This window comes from Dasypus novemcinctus, chromosome 6 (assembly GCF_030445035.2).
Source record: "Dasypus novemcinctus isolate mDasNov1 chromosome 6, mDasNov1.1.hap2, whole genome shotgun sequence".
Taxonomy (NCBI): Eukaryota; Metazoa; Chordata; class Mammalia; order Cingulata; family Dasypodidae; genus Dasypus; species Dasypus novemcinctus.
In genome coordinates this window covers 15853631-15876714 of record NC_080678.1, presented here as the reverse complement: position 1 = coordinate 15876714, position 23084 = coordinate 15853631, and the positions used below count along the sequence as shown (strand labels likewise).

Here is a 23084-nt window from a genome sequence, read left to right as displayed (position 1 = left end):
GGTGGTGAATATGTCTCAATAAAACTGCTTAAAAATAAATAAATGTGTAAGAATAGCCAGATATAGCAGTTGTGTATGTCAGGGGAAGCATAGAGAGATGAGAGGCAAATTTTCTTTATTTCTTTCTTTTTAAACAAATCAATTTTATTGATACACATTAATAAAGCATACAATTCATCCAAAAGGTACAATCAATGTAATTTGATATAATCACATTCATCACTTCAATCACTATTAGAGCGTTTTCATTATTTCAATAATAATAAACAAAATACAGACAAGAAAATTCTTCACCTCTTAATCTCTGTGTGCTTCCCCTGCTGTACACAGTGCTATTTGTGGCTATTCTTGCACAATTATTTATTTACTAAGCAGTTTTACTGAGACATAGTCACACACCATACAGTCCATCCAAAGTATAATAGTGGCTCTTAGTATAATAGCAAAGTTGTGCACTCATACCACAAAAAATTTTGGAAAAATTTCATTAGTCCTCCCCCCAAAAATCCACACCCCTTAGCATTTCTTCCCCAGCTCTGCATTTCTTAATTTTCCTGTTTGTTCTTTTGTCTGTTTTTTGTTTATTATTATTATTGAAATAAAGAAAATGCTCTAATAATGATCGAAGTGACGAATGCACAACTAGCTGATTAAACCAAATACCGTCAATTGTACACTTTGGATGAGTTGTATACTTTATTAATATGTATCAATAAAATTGATTTCTTTTTAAAAATAGTTTGATTTGGGAAAATAACAGCTAATGTAACTTATGGATTATGGTTAACAGTAATAGTGTGATATTTTTGCAGCAATGGAAAAGAAGATGTTATGTCAATTCTAAGGGACAACAATAGGGGATATAATGGGGTATGGGATTTTCCCTATTGCAGTAACGAACACTTTCTAAAATTGAAAGGTAATAACAGCACAACTCTGTTCCATATATGAAAGCCACTGAGCATACACTTTGAATGGATTGTACAAAGCACGGGACTATGTAATACAGGGAATCCAGGGCTGGAAGATGGACTTTGGTTAACACAAATATGAGAACATTCGCTCTTGAACTATAACAAGTATGTAATACTAATACAGGGTGTCGTTAACTGGGTGGGTTGGGGGAAAATATTAATACACCAAATGTAAGATATTGGCTCTAGTTTGTAGTAATGTTTGGACAATGCCCTTTCATAGTTCTAACAATTGTTTCACAACAATGCAAGGTATTGGTGGAGGGGTATGTATGGGAGCCCTGTATGATGATGTGCGTGTTCTTTTTATAAATTCACAGCTTATTCTATTCACTTATTGTTTATGGTTGTTCATGTATGAATGATAAACTTCAATTTTTAAAAAAAGTTAAAAAATGAGTCTGGCACAGTCACGAAGCTATGGGCAGGCACAGGTGGCTGCAGTGTGGTGAGCAAGGGACAGGGCTGGTCGATGAGTTTGGTTGTAAAGGACCTGTTTTTTTGTTTGTTTGGGGGAAACATTTAGGATTGGGGGTGGATTAAGATGGCCATGAATTCTTTGACCCTTGTCCCAGAAGGAGACTGTGTCTCCTCCCATTTTATCTGGGCTCTGCGACTCCCTGACCAAGAGAATAAGGTGAAAATGACCCTGTGCCAGTTTCTGAGTCCTGGCCTTAAGAAACTGGCAGGGTCCCCTTCCTGTCTATGGACACCTACTCCTGGAGCCCATCCTCCATGCTGTGAGAAGTCCGTGCCACAAGGAGGGCCCTGTGTAGGCACAGATAGGTTCCCAGCCAGTCTGTCACCTTCCAGCCATGTGAGTGAGCCACTTGAGGGCCAACCCAACGCAGCCTTCGGACACCAGCTCCAGCTGTGGTGGGACTGCAGCCTCGTGAGAGACCCACCCCCAAGCAGAAGCTCCCCGAGGCCAACCCGAAGCACTGCAAGGCAGGAACAAATGGTGCGGAGCCACTAAGTTTCAGGATGGCAGTAATCAATAATCGGTGATCTTTCACTTTGTTGTCCTGAAATCTCAGGGCGATGTGCCCAGGAGTGGATCTTTTTTCACCATGCTAGGCACTGAGTAGGCTCTTTCCATCTGGGATTCCCTTTCTTCCACTGTGGGAAATATTCTTACATTACTTCTCTGATAAATTTCTTCCAACTGCTTTTCTGTTCCATGTCTGCATCTCCTGTTAACTGGATGTGGAGCTTCATTGACTGATTCTCTAATCCTCTAATGCAGGGCTTCTTAACCAGGGGCCACAGGTTTGCAGAAAAATTTCAGGGGATGTGTGAGCTTGAATTGAAAAGAATCAACTTTTTATCTTTATTTTCTCTGACTCCGGTGTTGAGTGTCATAAAACTAACTGTCGCTGCATTCTGAGAAGAGCTCTGTGGTTTTCACCTGACTGGCAAAGGGGTCCACGGAACAAACAAAGCTTAAGAACCCCTGCTCTAGTGTTTTGTTCATACTTTTAATCTCTTTACAATTCTTTTTGGTTTTTTTTTGAAAGATTTAATTATGTTTAACTTTGGCCTCATAATAAATTTCAGAATATATGGAAGGTTTTTGTTTTGTGTCTGCTTTTGTCTAGTTGCTAGGCATTGGGTGTGGGCTGGGGGGGAGGGTTGGCAAAGGGGACTACTCCACCATATACTTGTCTTTTAAAAAAAAAATCAATTTTATTGATACATATTGATAAAGCACACAATTCATCCAAAGTGTATAATCAATGGTATTTGGATAATCACAGAGTTGTGCATTCATCACTTCAATCATTATTACAGCATTTTCATTATTTCAATAATAATAATAGTAATACACAAAAACCAAAAAACAAAACAAGTATATTCTTCTCCTCTCAATCTCTTTGTGCTTTCCCTGACGTATATAGCTGCTATATCTGACTATTCTCACACATTTATTTGTTTATTTATTAAACAAATCAATTTTATTGGTACATATTAATAAAGCATACAATTCATTCAAAGTGTACAATCAATAGTATTCACGTAGTTGTGCATTCATCACTTCAATCTTTATTTGAGCATTTGCAATATTTTGATAATAATAATAAACAAAAAACAGACCAAAAAAAAAAGAAAATTCTTCACCTCTCAATCTCTTTCTGTGTCCCCTGCTGTACATAGGTGCAATTTCTGGTTATTCTTGCACAATTATTTATTTATTTTTAAGCAGCTCAATTGAGATACATTCACATACCATACAATTTATCCAAGTGTATAATCAATGGTTTTTAGTAGAATCACAATGTTGTGCATTCATAACCATAAAAGATTTTAGAACAATTTCATTACTACAAAAAGAAAAACCCCACACCACTTAGCACACCTCTCAATCCCTCTACCCTTCCCCAACCCTACATAATCACTAATGTAATTTCATTTTTATAAGTTGATTTATATTTACACTTTATATAAACAGAAGCATACAATATGGAGGACTTTGCATCTTGTTTCTTTCACTTAGCATAATGTTTATTTTTGTTTGATATTAACATCTAATATCATTAGCATAATGTTTGTTCAGTATCAAAGAAAAATGATCTTATATGTGTAATTTTACCCATATTCATATTTCACACGCAGTTTAAGAATGCTATACATTTATTTCACTTTCATTTTAGTAATATACATTACCTTAGACTTTCCCTTTAAGCCACTGTCATACCCAGATAACAGTACTGCTAGTTACAAACATTATGTTGTGCTCTCACCTTTTTTATTCATTTCCAAAGAGTAACACATATCCTTTTTTACCAATTCTGCACAAGTTCACTCCCAGCTTTCCATTCTCTAACCTCATTCTATTAATATTTTCTGGTGACCCATGTTCAAGTTAATATCTCCATGAGATTACACAATATATGTAGTTCATAGTAGCACACTCATGCATTATTTGTCCTTTTGTGTCTGTCTTGCTTCACTCAACATAATGTCCTCCAGGCTCATCCTTGTTTTCATATGCTTCATCACTTCATTTCTTCTTATAGCTGCGTAAGTTTCTATCGTGTGTATACACTACAGTTTGTTTATCCATTCATTGGTTGATGGACACCTGGGTTGTTTTGGCAATCATGACTAATGCTGCTATGAACAGCAGTGTGCAGCTGTCTGTTCGTGTCACTGCTCTCAGTTGTTCTGGGTGTACACCCAGTAGTGGTACTGCCGGGTGACATGGCAAATCTATATTCAGCTTCCTTAGGAACTGCCAAACAGTCCTCCACAGTGGCTGTACCATTCTCCATTCCTACCAACAGTGAATAAGTGTTCTACCTCTCCACATCCTCTCCATTACTTGTAGTTCTGTCTTTTTAATAGTGGCCATTCTGATAGGTGTGAAATGAAAGCTCATTGTGGCTTTGATTTGCATTTCCCTAATTGCTAGTGTGGTTGAGCATTTTTTCATATGTGTGTTGTGTTTTTTTGCCACTTGTATTTCTTCTTTGGACAAATGTCTATTCAAGTCTTATGCTCATTTTTAAATTGGGTTATTTTTCTTTGTATTGTTGAGTTGTAGCATCTGTTTATATATCATGGATATTAAACCCATATCGGATATGTGATTTCCAAATATTTTTTTCCCATTGAGTGGGCTGCCTTATCACCCTTTTGACAAAGTCATTTGAGGTGCAAAGTGTTTAGTTTTGAGGCAGTCCTACTCATCTGTCTTTTCTTTTGTTATACATGCTTTGGGTGTAAGGACCAAGAAACTACCACTTACTACAATGTCTTGATGTTTCTCTACATTTTCTTTTAGTAGTTTTATGGCTCTGGCTTTTATGTTTAGGCCTTTGATTCATTTTGAGTTGATTCTTGTATGGTGAGTGAGAGAAGAGTCTTCTTTCATTCTTTTGGTTATGGAATGACCATAAATTCATGCAAATTAAAATGAACTGTTTGGCTCCACCATACACTTATGTTTAATTTACAGCCTCAGGTCTCCTCCCTTCATTTTCCTTTGGTTTTGCAGGGAAGACTGGGTTTTATTTTGGTTGAAGCTGCCTTTGCCTGCCTCTCACCCCAACTGTAGGCTGAGTTTCCTCTGCCTTAATTCTGAATTACATTCTCCCTCCACTTTCCATCATTCACAAATGAGGAGAAATCTCCTGCCAGCTGATGCAACCTCTCCAGTTTGCTTCATTATTGTTCCTGCAAACTTTTAGGGGAAAAAAATCCCTTGTTATCACTTTAATGGAGTCTCTTGAAGGAGAGGATTTAAATTATGTGTGTTCTGTCTACTTCATTAACTGGAGTTTCTTTTTCATTGTGCATGGAAATAATGGGCTTTAAATATTATCTTTTTGTTTTTATAAGTCTACCTGATTACTAAACATAACTTTGAACTCATTTTCCTCCCAACATATTTATATAATTATCAGTGCTAATCATTGCCTTAAAAGTGTTTCATTTTCCTTGTATTCTTTGCCACAAGCTAGAAATTATCAGCAAGGCTGCATGTATGTGAATTTGAATTGGGCAACTGAAATAATATGAAACAAAGATCTTTAAAAAAACTTTGTCCCAAAATTTTGAAATATTGAAGTCTTCTCCAAAATTATATTTTTAAAACGTTTTTGTTTTATTCTTATTAACTAACTCATTCATTAATTCATTCATTTTGGGGTCAAGAATCATTTCAAAGCTGATAGGCCAAATGATTAAAAAACTTCTCTTCTACTATTACCACATGGTGGCGCCACTTTAGCTGGCAAGCAGAGATCTCTGCCCTTCAACAGGTCTATGGGAGCCCCACTGTTATTTTTTTGGACATTAGAACTTAACCAGGTGATTTTAGTATAATTAAAAATATTTTTTATACCTCAGAGCAATTTCATCCAAACATTTATTATGTGACGGCATTAGTGCTAGGACTAAAAAATGTTCCTGGAAATCAATAAACTGAAACAGAAGCTGGAAGTAATAAAAAGCCATGAAGGAGGCCTAAAAAGACCACCATGATATCCACGCTGCTAGTTTAGGAGAAAACATTCTGTCAAATGTAAACAGTGAGGTTGAAAAAATAAAAAGCATCCCGAAGGCAAAAATATGCCATAAGATTTGTAGGTACAGACCCTCTGGATGTATTTCCTTTCCTTTTAAATGTGTTCCTATGGGGAAATTGGGCTTGAACAGAGTGTCAAATTATGCAAGAACTTCAGGAAAATATCTCCCGTAAAATGTGATCATTCTGACTGCCTTTGTCTTTGAATGTTTTCAGGGGTATTTTCTATATATCATCTTGTTTCGGTCAATAAGGTGGGCTCCAGGACTATTTTCATTTTACCACCCTGACGAAATCGTGGTGCCAGTGTTAAGGAGAGTAGATGACTTGGCACTAAAAGTCCACTCTTTTGATGCCTCTTTCAAAACAACCTGGCAAGTATTATAGGATTTCGGTTCTTGCCAAAGTCTGTCTTCTTAAGGAATCCTCTTCCCAAATGAATAAAAGTATTTAAATGCAATTTAAAAATGAGTTACAGGGTAGCAGATGTGACTCAAGTGGTTGAGCACCTGCTTCTCACACGGGAGGTCCTGGGTTCGGTTCCTAAAACAAACAAACAGCAAGCAAACAAACGAAACAATCAACTCAGGAGGGAAGTGGATGTGGCTCAAGTGATAGAGATTCTGCCTACCATATGGAAGGACCTGGGTTCGATCCCTGGGGTCTCCTGATGAAGGAGAAGAGAAAGCATGCCCACGTGGTGAGCGCGAATGCCCGCGTGGTGAGCGCAAGTGCCCACGTGAGTGCCCGCGTGGTGAGCCAGTGCCCGCACAAATGAGTCACAGCAAGATGATGATACATCGAAAGAGAGACAAGGGGAGAGTCGAGGGGAAGCACAACAGAAACCAGAAACTGAGGTGGGGCAATTGACAGGGAACCTTGCTCCCCATCAGAGCTCCCCAGGATCAAACCCGGTGAATCCTGGTGAGGAGAGAAAATGAGAAGAGAAGACAACACAGACAGCAAACAGCAGGGCAGGAGGGGGGAAATAAATAAATAAATAAATAAATAATAAATCTGTAAAGAAAAAAAAATCAACTCAGGAGAGCAGATGTGGCTCAGTGGTTGAACACCAGCTTCCCACACACGAGGTCCTGGGTTCAATCCACGGCCCCAGAACCAAAAAAGAAATAGAAATTTTATGGTCCAAACAATTCAGAACTCTGAATGGAAAATACCTTTGAAAATAAAATATTTCAAATGAAAATCTGATTACCTTTCAAAGTTTCTTTGAATTTTTACAACACGCCCGTGAGATAAAATTCCTAGACAATAGAAAGGAAATGCGAGGGAGCAGTCTTCCACCTTCCTATCAGCCAGATCCTTCCCTCTATCCCCTCCCTGGAGGCAGCCACTGTCACTAGTATCTTGTGAGAATGTCCAGAAAGAGTCATTTATTTACACATTATAATAGTGTATAGTGTGGTTATTTTTAGATTTTAGCATTTAAATGCTATAGTGTGGGCTACAAACGTGAATTTGTAGCCTTCCTTTTCTTACAGAAAATGGTACCATACTGTACACACTATTTTGTATCTTAATTTTTTTTCACTTAATGATGCATATTTTCTGTCGGTACATAAAAAGCACCTTTCTAGCAGCTGCTTAGTTTTATATTGTACAGGGGTACCTTTAATACATTAAACACTGGTGGATCTTAGTTTGCCGTTTAGGATTGATCTAACAGTAATTGCTCACTCTTCCTCACTCAAGGGAGTATATTGACATTTTCAAAAAGGACAATTGGATTTTACGAGTTCTGCAAAAGCTGACCATGAGCTGCCCAGTTTACCGGAAGCACTGCTAATTTTATAGTCTTTTCACCCCAGAGGCAGCTTTGTTTTGAAAAGTGGTTGGTCCTCGCCAAAACATAGAACTACTCCGAGTATATTAAACTGCTGTCCAGAGCAGTGGCAACTGGCTTCAGATCCCACGTAGGTGGAGAGTGAGAACAGCAGCGCTGCAGGCCCAGCGTCCCTGCCCCTGCTCCGGGCCGCTGCCCGGGACTGCCAGGCCCCCTGCGGAGCGCCCGCGGCCGGGGTCGGATTGCTCGCCCGCTGCCGCCTCCCGGCCAGCGTTCCCAACCTGCAGCCAGCGCACATTTATAGAACGCCTCCATGTGATCCCGGGCGAGGACCGGCCGCGGGCGGAGGGCAGTGCTGAAAAGGTGTAACGTCAGGCGGAGGGGGCCTTTCCCCGCCCGGCTTCCCGCTGAGCCACACGGTAAGTCGGCGCCTGCCAGGGCAGGGCCCAAGCCCGGGCGCTGGGGTCGGGGGAGAAGTGCATGTCTTTTTCTTTTTCTTTTTCTTTTTCTCTTTCTTTTTCTTTTTCTTTTTCTTTTCTTTTCTTTTCTTTTCTTTTCTTTTCTTTTCTTTTCTTTTCTTTTCTTTTCTTTTCTTTTTTCTTTTCTTTTTTCTTTTCTTTCTCTCTCTCTCTTCCTCTTTCTCTTTTTCTTTCTCTTATCTTTCTCTTTCTCTCTCTTTTTCTTTCTTTCTCTCTTTCCTTCTTTCTTCTTTTCCTCCCTCCTTCTCTCCCTCCCTCCCTCCCTCTCTTCCTTCTTCCCTTCCTTCCTTCGTCCTTTCCTCCCTCCCTCCCTTCCTCCCTCCCTCCCTTCCTTCCTTCCTAGTGGAATCAAAGGCACATCTGTGCTGCTTCTTTCCCTTTCTCCCCTCACTTGTCTTCTAAGCCAAATAAGCCAAGCTTTCACTCCCTAATAAGTTTCCGATCACCCCTGGTGGGACCCAGCCCCATTCATCTAGAGCTCCTCCTTTGTAGAAGGAGGGTTGGACTTGATGATTTCTGAAACTTCTTCTGGCCTCTGTTATGATTCTGCCAATTGCAAATTGTACTTTCAAGTGTTTGTGATTCTGTGGAATGATGATTTAAAAGAGTCTCAAAAGCCCTAATATGCCAAGACTTCATGGGGAAAGTTATTTGAAAGTGCTTCATCGTGTTGACTTTTCCACGTTTGCTCAGTGTTTCTCTAGACTCTGGCAAATACCTTTTCAGAACGTTGGGGATGTTTTGCCTGCTAGCCCGAGCTGGTGTGTGATCTTGGGAAAATGCTCTGTGTCTGAGTTTGACTCAGTATCAGTTAAAACTAAACTATCAGGTCAAAGTTGAAAGAAGACAGAATCACAAGCTTCAGGAGATACTCCTACAGCTCAGGCATACAGGGAGGAGCATGTGTCTGTGTGTCTGTCCTGTTTTATAGCATGTCCCACAAGACAGAAATGCACAGCCTGAAATTCTTCATCCAACTTATACCACTTTTGATCTCTTGTGTAGTATCTCTATATGTATATAGAGGGGCCCACACTTTTCCCTATTTTATATGCTGCTTCCAGTTGGCCCACTGTCCTTTCTAGAAAACACCTGATGCTTACTTTGGAGTTTTCCTGTTCACAGCTCTGGCTGACATTGTCCTATAGCATCCCTCTGCTTCCTCCTGTACAGACACTGATACCAGATAGGTCTTGCAGCTATTGGTGGTTTGTTCCCACCCACTTAAAATTTGGGGTCCAGGGAATCCTTATGACCTAGATTTGCTGTAAATGCTGCCCTGTGTTTCTGGGTTTTCAACCTGCTTGCATGTCTGTTTATATGAGGGAAACACTGCTGCCACAAGAATTCCATGGTTGAGTCTTTAATTGGAAGCAGAGAAATCAGTCTCTTCTGCAGTAGCTTTAAGGGGTAGAAAAAAGGGTCCAGGCCAGAAGCCAAGGGAATTGTGAAGAAGGGAGAAATGAAAGAGACAGTGCGAAGGAAGAACCCAGAGGGCTTGGTGAGTGATTGAACACTGGGGAGAGAAGAGGAGTGAAGTGGAGAGAGAAATAAATCTAGCCACTCATTCCTGCATGTGATTTAGCAAGCACTTATTAAGCAGTCCCTGTGCGCGGACCCAGGGATCACACCCCGCCACACCGAAATCCCTGCCCCTCTGGGGCCCCTGGTCTAGTGAGGAGGTGGTCACTGCGTTGTGCCAGTGGTGATCTTCCTGGCCAAAAGGACTGAAGGAATGAGTTCCGCCAAATGGAAATGAAAAATTTAAGAGAGGAGTTGGTTTGAGGGGGAAAAGAGAATGACTTTGCATTTTAAAAGATTGAATTAACTGTGGGTGGTCTAAGTAGAAATATCCATTGGGGGATAAAAAAAAAATACAGTTGAGGTAGGAATGAGAAGCCTGATCTGGTGGTCTTGGTTTCAGAACTTTCTGCCTAGACTTAGTAGAGGAAGTTATGGGAGTCAATGGAATCTCCCAGGAGAAGACCAGGCTAGAAGACCAACTCCTGAGTCTTAAGAAATGCCTTTACAGAGAGGGTAGAGGGCGCATATGTCAGAGAAGGACCAACCAGAGAGGGGGAAAGGACAGATTTGGCAGCAACTTGTTAGAAAAGTCCAAGGGAAGAGAGGTTTGAGGAAGGGAAGGTGTCAAATGCTGCGGAGATGCTGAAGGAGAATGAAGGCTGAGAAAAGGACAGTCAGGGGTCAGGGTGGCTTTGGAGTGTGGTCTCCATCAGGGCACGTTTGGTGGTGGCCCACTCAGACCAGCTGGGGCCAGAAGGGGGGATTTGGTGGGAAGTCATAGCCCTGGGCTGCAGTGACTCTTCTCACCCCTGCTTCTCAGCAACCACCTGCTTCATTCTAGTCTAAGGGTGCCCCCCTCGCTGGGCGCCTTGTCCTGTCCCTTCCTAAGTGTAGTGTGCAGAGGCTCTGGGTTTCTCTGCCACTGATCTGGGCCTCCACTCCTCACTGACTTGCAGCCCTCGTGCTCACCCTCACTGACTTCCAGGGCCCTTGCCTGTCTACTGATTCAAATTTCAGGGGAGAAAATGATTGGCCTAGCTTAAGCCAGAGTCTGCCCCTCATCCAGTTAGCAGTGGCCAGGAGGTGGGTTATGGACCAAGACCACTCAGGCAGCAGGAGAAAGGGTTAGGGGTGAGCAGTTTTCCAAGCCGAGGACAACAGCAGGCTTGCTCAAGTGCGTGGTTTCAGGGGAATGGAGACGTGAAAGATGGGTTGCAATGATGGGTGCTATGAACTGTAGAGTGAGGGTGTAGATTTCGTGTGCTAGGGGACATGCTGGGAAAAGGGACAGCACGGGGTTTCTAATGGAGAAGGGAGAGAGCCGGGACAAATGCAAGTTATGAGGCTATGATGTATTGGCCAGCGGGAAACCAAACTCACTGTGATACTGACTTTGGTCCCATGCTCACATTCCCAAGGAAGCCACGAGCCCAGGTGAGAATTGCCCACCTCAGTACATGAGGTCCCATCCCAGCCCCAAAGGCAGGGCATGGGGAACGAGACCCCAGCTGATGAGGCAGCAAGGAAGTAGCCAGATACTGCCCGAGAACCTAGTGTGGGAAAACTACTCTCTGAGGTCTTGTTTGCACTCGTAGTGTGTCACAGGGCAATCTGCTACAGCCCTTGTTCTAGCGTCATTAACTCAGATGGGTTTAGGAGAGATGGATATGAAAGTATTTTCATAATCATTGCCTGCAGAGGCAAGTCTGTGCATGTGTTTCAGTCTTGTGAAAAGCCCGTGTAGAGCAGGAACTAACTCAAGAGAGTTACCACATTGCCAACGTTTCATAAATGTTATTAATAAAGCTGTTTAAAATTGACACAGTGGAGAGAGTCACTGGGATGAGCAAGTACTCTGAGTTTGTGACCTAAAAAGGGGAAATTCTGCTCCACACTCCAGACAGGGAACAGTCTCAGCAGAGTCTATGCCAGAACGCGTGCCAAGGAATTGTAAGAGATTAAACCCAGCAACACACGCTGATTTTTTTTGAGCAAAGAGGGTTGACTTTATGTAGTCAAGCCGCTTACACCTGTGTAAAGCTTTGGAATGACTAAAATTGGTTGTGCCTCAGTATTTTGTGGCTCCAAAGAAATACCCAGGCCATATCAAGGTCTGAACTTCCCCCAAGTGGCTACCTTTGCTACCTATCAAATCCCAAGAAGCAAAACTTCTTTCTGGTTGTGCCCATGATGTGTGAAAGGACTTTGAAGGGTATGGCTTGTGTGAAGCTGGAGTGATCATTTCATTTTTAGGGGAAGCAGTTTTGCAGATTAATCCATGAGCTTAAATAACATGGCTCTGTCTTCACTTTTGGCCACTCAGAAAACCGTTTCAGTGACTCTGCTTCTGCTGAAACCGATAATGAGGTTCAAGTTAGGATCTTACAAAGTTATTTTGCATCTCATATTTCGTAGCAAACAGATGAGACAACAAACACTTGAATCCCGGGCGGTCACAAGATCATCTCTCATGTGTTCCAGTTCTTTGAAGAGCATTTGGTGACATTGCATCGCCTGGTGGAAGGTTCACTACTTGGCATTTGTCTGTCTGATGTGCCTTTCTTTCCTGCAACAGCTTTCCTACTCCAGGACTGTCAGTACTTCTGCAAATGCCTCCTTTTAATTTAGCATAAACCAAGAAATTTCAGTTGACATATCTTGGTCAACAGGCATGGGGGGAAATGATCCAACTACAGAGGCCAATCTTGGAGAAGCAGCTAGATAGAGCAGGAACAATGCCATGGAAAATCAGCCTTTAGTACCAGAGCTTCTTGATAGATGGGAATTCAGTTATCCTTTGGGAGATGCGTCCATAGGTGGCAAGATCAGACCTCAGTACCAACAGCACTGGGGAGCCAGGAGTACTGGTCTGAAACACAGCATTATAAACTAAACCAGCATGGATGAGAGAGATGGACTGAGGGAGGACTTGGGAAGCAACACTTGGCTTAGAGGTCATCAATGGAGACCCCCGGATCCCAGGTCTGAAGTGCAACAGGGAAATTCAGTTTTGAAAATGCAAAATCAAATGTAACACTTTAGTAGCCCAATTTACTAGTAGCCATGATGCCTGCTGAGAGAAGGATGACCCAGTTCTAAACCCCATGATTGGCAGAGATCATCTTGGCCAGGATTGTCTCAGAATTGACTGGGCCCTCACCACAAATGAGAAAGGAAGGATTTCTTTTCCCCCTCCCTTCCCTCTTATCCTTCATCAATATATCATTATGGATTTTTCAAGCATACACAGGTGAAGAGAATAATATGACCTCATGTACCCAATACTGGTTTCAACAATTATTTACATATGGCCAATCTTATTTCATCTATTACCCCACTTTCAACTAACTTCCGCCCCTCTAATCCTGCTGGATTACCTTAAAGCAAAGCATTCCACCATTTAATGACTAACATTTAAGTATGATTTCTGAAAGATGAAGACTCATTTTTTTCATGGATTAACCTGCAAAATTGCTTCCCCTAAAAATGAACAATAATTAATTAATATTTAAGAATATTGTCAGTGTTCAAATATCCATTTCAAATATCCCTGGTGTCTCTTCTTTTCTTTTATTAGAGAAGTGGTAGGTTTGTAGAAAAACCATGCGGAAAATATAGAGTTCCCATATTTCCCTTCCCCCCTCCCCCCCAGTTTTCCCTTTGTTAACACTTCATATTAGTATGGTAACTTTGTTACAATTAATGAAACAATATTATTATAATTGTACTATTAACTATAGTCTACAGTTTATATTAGGAGCTCACTGTGTTGTACAGTTCTATGACTTTTTAAATTTTTTTATTCTATTATATCAGGGGTTCTTAACCATTTTTGTTCCATGGACCCCTTTGCTGGTCAGGTAAAAACCACAGACTCCTTCTCAGAATGTAATGGCAGATAGTTTTATGGTACTCAACATTGGAGGTCAGAGAAAATAAAGAAGTCGATTTTTTTCAGTTCAAGCTCATGGTCTCCCAAGAGCTCTGTGGACCCTTGTTTAAGAACCCCTGTATTATACATATGACCTAAAATTTCCCCTTTTAGCCATATTCAAATATATTATTCATTCATGTTAATTACATGTTTTACTACATCACTACCATCCATTACCAAAACTTTTTCATCACCCCAAAAAATTCTGTACCAATTAAACATTAATTCCCCACTTGCTACTCCCACCCCAGCCCCTGGTAACCTGTATTCTGTAATAGTTTCTGACTGTATGAATTCACATCTTTCATAATTTCTGCCATTATTTCTTTGAAAAGTCCTTCTGCCCCATTCTCTCTTTTTTCTCCTTCTAGGACTCTCAAAATGCATATATTGATATGTTTGATGGTGTCCCACTGGTCTCTAAAGTTCAGTTTACTTTTCTTCATTCTTTTTCTTTCTGTTCATCAGCCTGACTTGTTTCAATCGTCTTGTCTTCAAGTTCACTAATTCTTTTTCCTGCTAGCTCCAATTTACTGCTGAAATCCTCTAGGGAATTTTTCTTTTCATTTTATTGTAGTCTTCTACTCCATTCCTTCTGTTTGGTTCTTTCAAAAAATATTTAAGATTCACATATTGTTCATTCACTGTTTTCCTGTTATCCTTTAGTTCCTTCTGTGTTTACTTTTATCTCCTTGAGCATATTGAGGATCATTATTTAAAATCTTTGACTGGTATATCCAAAGTCTAGTTTTGTTTATTGATTGTTTATGGATTTTTATCTTGTTCTTTTTGATGGGTAATTAATTCCTGTTTGTTTGTTTTATAATCTTTTGTTGCATGCTACCCATTTTAATATTTTAAAGTGGTAACTCTGGAATTTAGTCCCTAAACTGTTCTTTAAGTTTGTATCCAGGAAATCCAAGATTTCCTTGAGTGCCAGGAACTAGCAAAAAGAAACAAACCAAGGGAAAAACACTTTTTGCAGTCTTTGCAAATTGGCTCTGCATTTGCTGGTGCTCTCCTCCAGCGTTTAGCCCGCCTGTTAGGAAGATCAAACCAAGGCAAATGTTGTAGTGCAGAGTTCTGTTCATCTTTTCTGAGCCTGGATCTTGCCATGGGCTAGTATTTGCTCATGGCTTTAGGAATTCAAAGTTTACAAGAATTTTAATGCCCTCTATACTCCCTATGAAATGGTCTTTCTCCTCTTCCTGGGTGCTCTATGTATGATTTAAAGCAGATAATCCGGGAAGCAGACTTGGCCCAGTGGTTAGGGCGTCCGTCTACCACATGGGAGGTCTGCGGTCTAAACCCGGGCTTCCTTGACCCATGTGGGACTGGCTTATGAGCAGTGCTGATGTGCACAAGGAGTGCCGTGCCATGCAGGGATGTCCCCGCGTGGGGGAGCCCCACGCACAGGGAGTGAGCCCCGTGGAAAGAGCCCCCCAGTACGAAAGAAAGGTCAACCTGCCCAGGAATGGCGCCGCACACGTGGAGGGCTGACACAACAAGATGACGCAACAACAGCAAATAAGAAACGCAGATTTCCGTGCCGCTGACAACAACAGAGGCGGACAGAGAAGAGCCTGCAGCAAAAATGGACACAGAGAACAGACAACTGGGGAGGGGGAATAAAAAAATAAATAAATAACGCAGATAATCCCTTGCTCCAGGCCACTTTGACTTAACTGTTTCTTATACTGCTTTAGCTATTTGTAAGTTCCTTCTGCCTGCAGGACCAGTTCTGGGAGGGCAAGCCAGAGATAAAGTCAGTCATTCAGTTTTCCACCTGATAGATTGACACCGATACGAGGAACCTCAGTATGTGCATCGGGGTTCCTCTACTCACTCCAGAATAGGACAAGGGACCCGTAATGGGAGTGCAGGCTACTCTACGCTATGCTGGGGAGGTGGCAGGGGAGGGGCCAGCAAGGCTCCACAGGCTTCTACTGTTTTTAAACCTGCATTCTCTTGATTTGGTACTTGCCCATTTACTGCAATACTTAAGTGTTTTCTGGGATTTTGACTAAGATGGTTCTGTCAATTTTTGGTAGTTGTTCAAAGATTCTGTGGGGAAACAGCATCCTGAAGTGTCTTATTGGTCCTTACCTGATAATTTTTTTTTTTCAGTTGGTTTGTTTAAATCAGGATCTAAACAAAATCCATAGGAATTTTTTCCCCCAGAATTTCCATATGTCTCCTGAAATTTCCTATATCTAAGTTTCATTATATCCATCCTTTCCTATAAATTCTTTTTATCATAGTTATAATTTATTTTACTCCTTGTTTGCTAATTCCATCCTCTGGCTCATCATCTGCTTATATTTGTGGTTGATAGGTCTTAAGACACTCTTGATTATAGGTCCTATTTTCCTCCTCCTTCACATATCTGGTAATGTTTTCTTTTCTACTGAATATCATGGTGTTATGTTGTACATACTGGATTCTGATCTCTTCCTCCAAACACTTTGTTCCAGCAGACAGTTAAATTACTGGCAGATTGCCTTACTCTTGGAGGCTTAGTTTTAGATCTTGTGAGGTTAGGTCTATTTTGATTTAGTGCCTGTTCTGAAGCCATTATCCTTAGTCCTGAAACATAGTCTTTATTCTAATGCAGGATCCTTCTTGGGTTTTGATGAAAAGCCTAAGATATTTACCAAACCTTTTTAACTTGCTGGGACTTGAACTCCAATCTGTCTTCTCATCACTGAGCAGATGCAGAAAATCACTTATCTCTTTCAGCCTTCCAGTTGTTTCTTTCCTTGTGGTCTCACCCTGATTTTTAGGAATCAGCCAAGGATCGAAGGGAATTTGTATGAAGATTTTGTGACTCAAAGTCTGTGACTCCTTCAATTATGGGGATTCTCCCTTCAATTTCCAGCTTTCTGGCAGCCTCAAACTCTCTTTCTTCAACTTAGCAAGATTGCAACTTTCTCTTGTTGGACAGATTGGGTGAGTGTCCACACAGTAAAAGCCAACTAAATATGCTCTCCAGTATTTTTAACCTCTAAATTTCCCTCTATTTCTCTCACTCTCTCTTTGCCTTGCCATTATTTGTTGAAGAAATTAAGCCATTTTTTCTATAGGATTTTCTGTCTTTTGAGTTTTGCTGATTGCCTGAGATGATATTTTTCTGTTCCCTGTTTCCTGTAAAGTGGTATTTAGCTCCTTAGAGCCTGAGGCTTGATCAGATTTGGTAAGGATATATCATAGGTGATGCTGAATACATCTGATTACATTGTACCAGGTGGCGTTTAATGTCTAGTTGTCTATTTTCTGCTATATCAAGATTGATGAGTATCATATATTGTCATCCTTTATAAAGTTCTCCATCATCTTTTCACTTAATGGTTTTAACATTGAAGATTGTTACCTAGATCTATTATTATAAAATGGCAACATTATAATTCTATTATTCCTTCTTCATTTATTAACTGATTCTTTTTTTAAAAAAGTTTCCATCATCAATTCCTTTGTTATCTTGAAATGCATTATTTTCTGGAAAGTCAGGTTTTGTACTGGATTATTTACACTTTTTGATTACTTAGCATTCTCAAAAGGTGACTGTATTAGCCAGAGTTTTCTAGGGAAACAGAACCAACAGGACTTATCTGTAAATATTATGAGATTTTATAGAATCTTTTCATGTAACTGCGGGATGCAGAAGTCCAAATTCCATAGGGCAAGCTGCAAGCTGAGAATTCCAATAAAGGTTTTCATTGAATTCACCAGGAGAAGCTGGCTGGCTGAAGTAGAGAAATCCTCTCTTCTGGCTGCTGAAATCATTACTTCTTCTTTTAAAGCCTTCAACTGATTGGAGAGATGTCTCTCATTGTTGAAGGCAATCTCCTCAGATGATTGTAGATGTAGTCAGCCATAGATGGAATCCACAAATGTCCTCACAGTAACAATCTACCAGTGCTTGCTTAACCAGACAATGGGGCTCCATTACCTGGCCAAGTTGACACACAGATCTAACCATCACAGTGGCCAGGAGTGCTTATCCAGAAAAGGGAAAGAGAGAGAATAAGGATATCATTATGAATTCATGGGTATTAATATATTTAATGTATTTCAATCCATTGCTGTCATTATTTTTTTATTCATTCATGGAATAAACCCAATTTATCTGTAGTATGTTATTTTCTGAATGTGGTGTTGGGGGTTATTAGTATTTTATTTAGTATTTTGCATCAATATTCACTAGTGATATTGGTCTGCAGTTTTCTTTTTATGCGTGTGCCTTTTTTTTAATCAGTTTTACTCTCCATAAAAGGGATTAGGAGAGCTTTCTTCCTTTATAATACTCTGGAATAATTTATAGTGCTTTGAGACTATCTTGCCTTTGAAAGTTTGATAGAATTCCTCTGTGGAATTATCTTGGCCTGATTTTTTTTGTGTGTGTGGTGTAGATCCTTAATAACTATTTCTATTTTTCCCCCTATGAAATTGGTATACTTTCTAACTCCAATTGAGCCAAGTTTGGTAATCTGAATTTTCCTAGGAGAAGTTCCATATCATGCATATTTTATTTACATAGAGGACTTCAAGATAGTCTCTTATAATCTTCTGTTATAAGCATTATTTCCCTCTTGTTATTCCTTGTTTTGTGTATTCATGCTTTCTCCCCTTTTCTCTTGATCAAGTTAGCTGGGGATTTTCCTATTTCGTTAATTTTTTCAAAAGCTAGGATTTTTATTTGCTAATTAGATCTCCGATTTTTCTATTCTCTACATCATTAATTTCTGCTTCTGTTTTTGTTATGTTCTTCTTGGCTGATTTAATTTGTTTTCCCTTTCCTTAGTTTCTGAACTGGGAATTTAACTCATTATTTGCCTTCTTTCATTTTCACTGATTAATTGCTGCGTGCCATGACTTTTCCTCTGATCACTGATTGAAATACATCCCATTGATTCTGATATGTAGTGTGTGCATTGTCATTATTATTTTTTAGTTCTGTGTTTTCATTTTGTATTTACCCTTTACCCAAGAGTTGTTTGTAGAAGGCTTTAAAAGTTTCATGTGAAAGGTCTATTTTTTGTTTTTGTCAGTAATTTCTAGTTTTGTTGCATTGTGATTCGAGAACGTTGTTTGTAATATTTTCAATACATAGAAATTATTGATGTTTCTTTGTGACCTAATATAGGTTCAATTTTTTTTTTAAAGATTTATTTATTTATTCATTTCTCTCCCCTTCCCCCCCTCCACCCTGGTTGTCTGTTCTCTGTGTCTATTTGCTGCGTCTTCTTTGTCCCCTTCTGTTGTCGTCAGCGGCACGGGAATCTGTGTTTCTTTTGGTTGTGTCATCTTGCTGTGTCAGCTCTCCGTGTGGGTGGCGCCATTCCTGGGCAGGCTGCACTTTCTTTCGCGCTGGGCGGCTCTCCTTATAGGGTGCACTCCTTGCGCGTGGGGCTCCCCTACGCGGGGGACACTCCTGTGTGGCAGGGCACTCCCTGCGCGCATCAACACTGCGCATGGGCCAGCTCCACACGGGTCAAGGAGGCCCGGGGTTTGAACCGCGAACCTCCCATGTGATAGACGGACGCCCTAACCACCGGGCCAAGTCCACTTCCCAGGTTCAATTTTTTGATTGTCTCATGGGTATTTGAGAGGAAGGTAAAAATTAAATAAATATTCATAAAATCATAAATATTCACAGGATCTACCTTAGTTATTATGTTGTTTAGATCTTTTATTTTCTTACTTAGTTTTTATATACTTAATCTGCCTTGCACTAGTAAATACTTTTATTTTTAGTGTGTTTGTATTTCTCCTAGCCTTTCCTACAGTTTTTTAAAAAAGATTTATTTATTTATTTATTCCCCCACACGCACACCTTGTTTGCACTCGATGTCTGCTTTTTAGGAGACATCATCTTCTTTTTAGGACAAACTGGGAACCAAACCTGGGATCTCCCATGTGGTAGGGAGGTGCCCAATTGCTTGAGCCACATCCTCTCCCTGCTTGTTGTGTTTCTCATTGTGTCTCCTTGTTGTGTCATCTTGCTGCACCAGACTATTGCGTCAGCCTACCACACCAGTCTATGTGCCAGCCTGTTGCATCAGCTCCCTGTCTTGCTTGTCTTCTTTAGGAGGCACTGGGGGGAACTGGATGTGGCTCAACTGATAGAGTATCCACCTACCATATAGGAGGACCAGGGTTCGAACCCAGGGCCTCCTGGCCTGTGTGATGAGCTAGCTCATGTGCAGTGCTGCCGCGTGCAAGAAGTGCCATGCCCCACAGGGGTGCCCCCGTGTAGAGGAGCCTCACGTGCAAGGGGTGCACCCCACAAGGAGAGCTGCCCCATGTGAAAAAAGCACAGCCCACCCAGGAGTGGCACCACACACACAGAAAGCTGATGCAGCAAGATGACACAACAAAAAGAGACACAGATTCTGGGTGCCACCAAGAATGCAAGCGGACACAAGAACACGTAGTGAATGGACACAAGAGAGTAGATAACCGGGGCAGAGGGTTAAAGAAATAAAGAAAAATAAATAAATCTTTAAAAAAAAAAGAGGAGGAACTGGGAACTAAACCCAGGACCTCCTATGTGGTAGGCAGGCACCCAACTGCTTGAGCCGCATCTGCTTACCCCTCCCTATTTAATTTTTTTTTTAAGATTTATTTTTTATTTATTTCTCTCCCCTTCACCCCTCCCCCCAGTTGTCTGCTCTCTGTGTCCATTTGCTGTGTTCTTCTGTGACTGCTTCTATCCTTTTCAGTGGCACTGGGAATCAGTTTCTTTTTGTTGTGTCTCCTTGATGTATCAGCTCTCCGTATGTGTGGCACCGTTCTTGGGCAGGCTGTACTTTCTTTCGCTCTGGGCGGCTCTCCTCACAGGATGCACTCCTTGCGCGTGGGGCTCCCCTACGAGGGGGACACCCCTGTGTGGCACGGCACTCCTTGCGCGCATCAGCACTGCGCATGGGCCAGCTCCACACGGGTCAGGAGGCCGGGGGTTTGAACCACGGACCTCCCATGTGGTAGACGGACGTCCTATCCATTGGGCCAAGTCCACTTCCCCCATTTAATTTTTTAAGGGTAAATTTATAGTAAACTTGTTTGCAGCACAGTGATTTTAAGAAGTCATTTGCTATTTTACCTAACAAAAGTGCCTGATGTTAGCTTGAGGCCTAATATTTGTATATGCAAAGTCTTATTATGTCGCCTAAAAGATAGATCTCTTCAACTTCTTAGTTCAGCTCTACCATATGTCTCATCAGTACTAATATCTTTGACTTAGATGTAATTGGCACTGTATCTTCCCTTCTACACTCAAGATCTCATGTTGTATGCATTGAAACAGTCTCCCCCCCATTCCATCTTTCCTGTGGCCCTACAGTTTCTAATTATGTTTATAATGAATTTAATTTTCAAAAATAATAGGACAGTTTAACTTTCAGATTCAAAACCAACGTCTGAATTGTTGAGGGCTACAGCAGCTTGTTTTCATTTTAAAAAGTATGATTTTTTTTGCTGATCTCCAGTCTGCAGAGAGAGACTGTATGGAAATTGTGAGTAAGGGGAGGCTTATATTTGCATGTGTTGTCAAGGAGTTGTTCTAGCAGGAAAAAGAGACCTGTTGGTGCAAATCAATATGCAGTTTCACATGTCTGTTTGGACTAAGGGGCCCTGCACGGCTCATAACACATTTTGCTACTTCAGACCAGGAAGCTCAAGCCTCATCCTCAGAGAGCTATTGAGTCAGAGACTCTCGGCCTGACACAGACTAAGATGACACCAGTGGCCCCCGTCAAGGGGCCATGCCCGTCGTAAATTGTCATTCCAACAATGGAGAGGGGTTTGGCCCACCCATCAAGGCTCCGCACTTGGCAGCCTGTGTGGTCTGATGCAGAGATCTGCAAGAGGACTAGGTGGTGGAGGCTGCTGGGAAGAACCGGTCAGTGGGTGCCCAGAGGTATCCTCTCACTTAGCTTTTGGTATGTAACAAACCACTGCACAATTTAGCAGTTAAAAACAATAAGCCCTTACTTATGCTTTGCTGCTGTGGGCTGGCGATTTGCAACGGGCTCAGCTGCTCCTCTGGGTGCTTCTCTTGGTCTAAGCTGCCACCCTCCTGTGGCTGTGGTCAGCTGTGGGCCGGTCAGCTATTGCCTGGGGCACCGCAGCTTTCCTTCGCGTAGTTTAGCATCTCAACCTCCAGCAGGCTTGCTTGGGCTGGCTTGCAAACCTAGTACCAGAATTCCTCTTGGAAGCTACAGTCTTTGTTTGGGAGAAGAACTTGATAGAATCTGCATATGTGTTGACTATTGGCAGCAGCTCGTGCTCAATAAAATTAGATGGTTAAAGTGTTCTCCAGGACAAAAGGATTATAAATGAGATTTTTTCTTGAAGTGGAAGGTCAGAGAAGAGGACACAGGGACAAAGAAAGGAAGCAGAGGAAACCAACCTGGCAGTTGGTGTAAGATAGAGAAAGATAGGAGTGTAGGGCCATGGGACTTCCCCTACGATGGGGCGTCTGAGAACATTTGCAGGGCAAGAATGCCTAATGCCACTTTGTTTTTTGTTTTATTTTTTTTTAAGATTTTTATTTTTTATTTATTTCTCTCCCCTTTCCCCCCTGCCCATTATCTGCTCTCTGTGTCCATTCGCTGTGTGTTCTTCTGTGTCCGCTTGCATTCTTGTCAGCGGCACGGGAAATCTGTGTGTCCTTTTGTTGCATCATCTTGCTGTGTCAGCTCTCTGTGTGAGTGGTGCCACTCCTGGGCAGGCTGTGCTTTTTTTTTCATGCGGGACAGCTCTCCTTTAGGGCACACTCCATATGCATGGGGCTCCCCTACGTGGGGGACACCCCTGCGTGGCAGGGCACTGCGCGTGGGCCAGCTCATCACACAGGTCAGGAGGCCCTGGGTTTGAACCTTGGACCTCCCATGTGGTAAACGGACACTATCAGTTGAGCCAAATCCTCTTTCCCCTAATGCCACTTTGACGTTGTTTTCTTTAATTATTGTGCAAAGCCCTCCTTTTGCTCCAAATCTTCAATAAAGTGTTCTATACTTACTAGGGCTTTGTAAGCACTTTGTTTTGTTTTGGGCACAGGTTGGAGGAGTAGGACTTGTGGAAGGGGCTGAGCTTTTTCGCACCTAGGTCAATGTGACATAGAATGTAGACAGCGTAAAGAAGTAAGAGCACAAAGGCAGAGGAACCCAGAGAGTGTAAGCCTTTGGGAAGCTACAGAAATCTTGGGGCAGACTTAGGAGATCCAGCAGTCATGGAATTGAGTCTAAAGGGGCAAGGGAAACTCCATTTGACAGCCAGGCAAATATATTTTTTAAACTTGCATAAAACCCACAAAGGCAAAATTGGTATGTTCCATACT

The 23084-nt window shown here is 41.4% G+C and overlaps 1 protein-coding gene across 2 annotated transcripts in view; it reads left to right on the top strand.

The window, feature by feature from the left end:
• Positions 1 to 8098: 8098 nt before the first annotated feature.
• Positions 8099 to 23084, top strand: part of TACC2 (transforming acidic coiled-coil containing protein 2) — a 226948-nt gene continuing 211962 nt past the window's right edge. Inside the window, exon 1 of one of the 2 annotated variants that reach the window (XM_058298235.2) lies at positions 8099 to 8226. The gene's annotated coding sequence lies outside the window, so the exon portion shown is untranslated. The remainder of the gene's footprint in view (positions 8227 to 23084) is intronic. The other variant, XM_058298236.2, reaches the window with a different exon arrangement.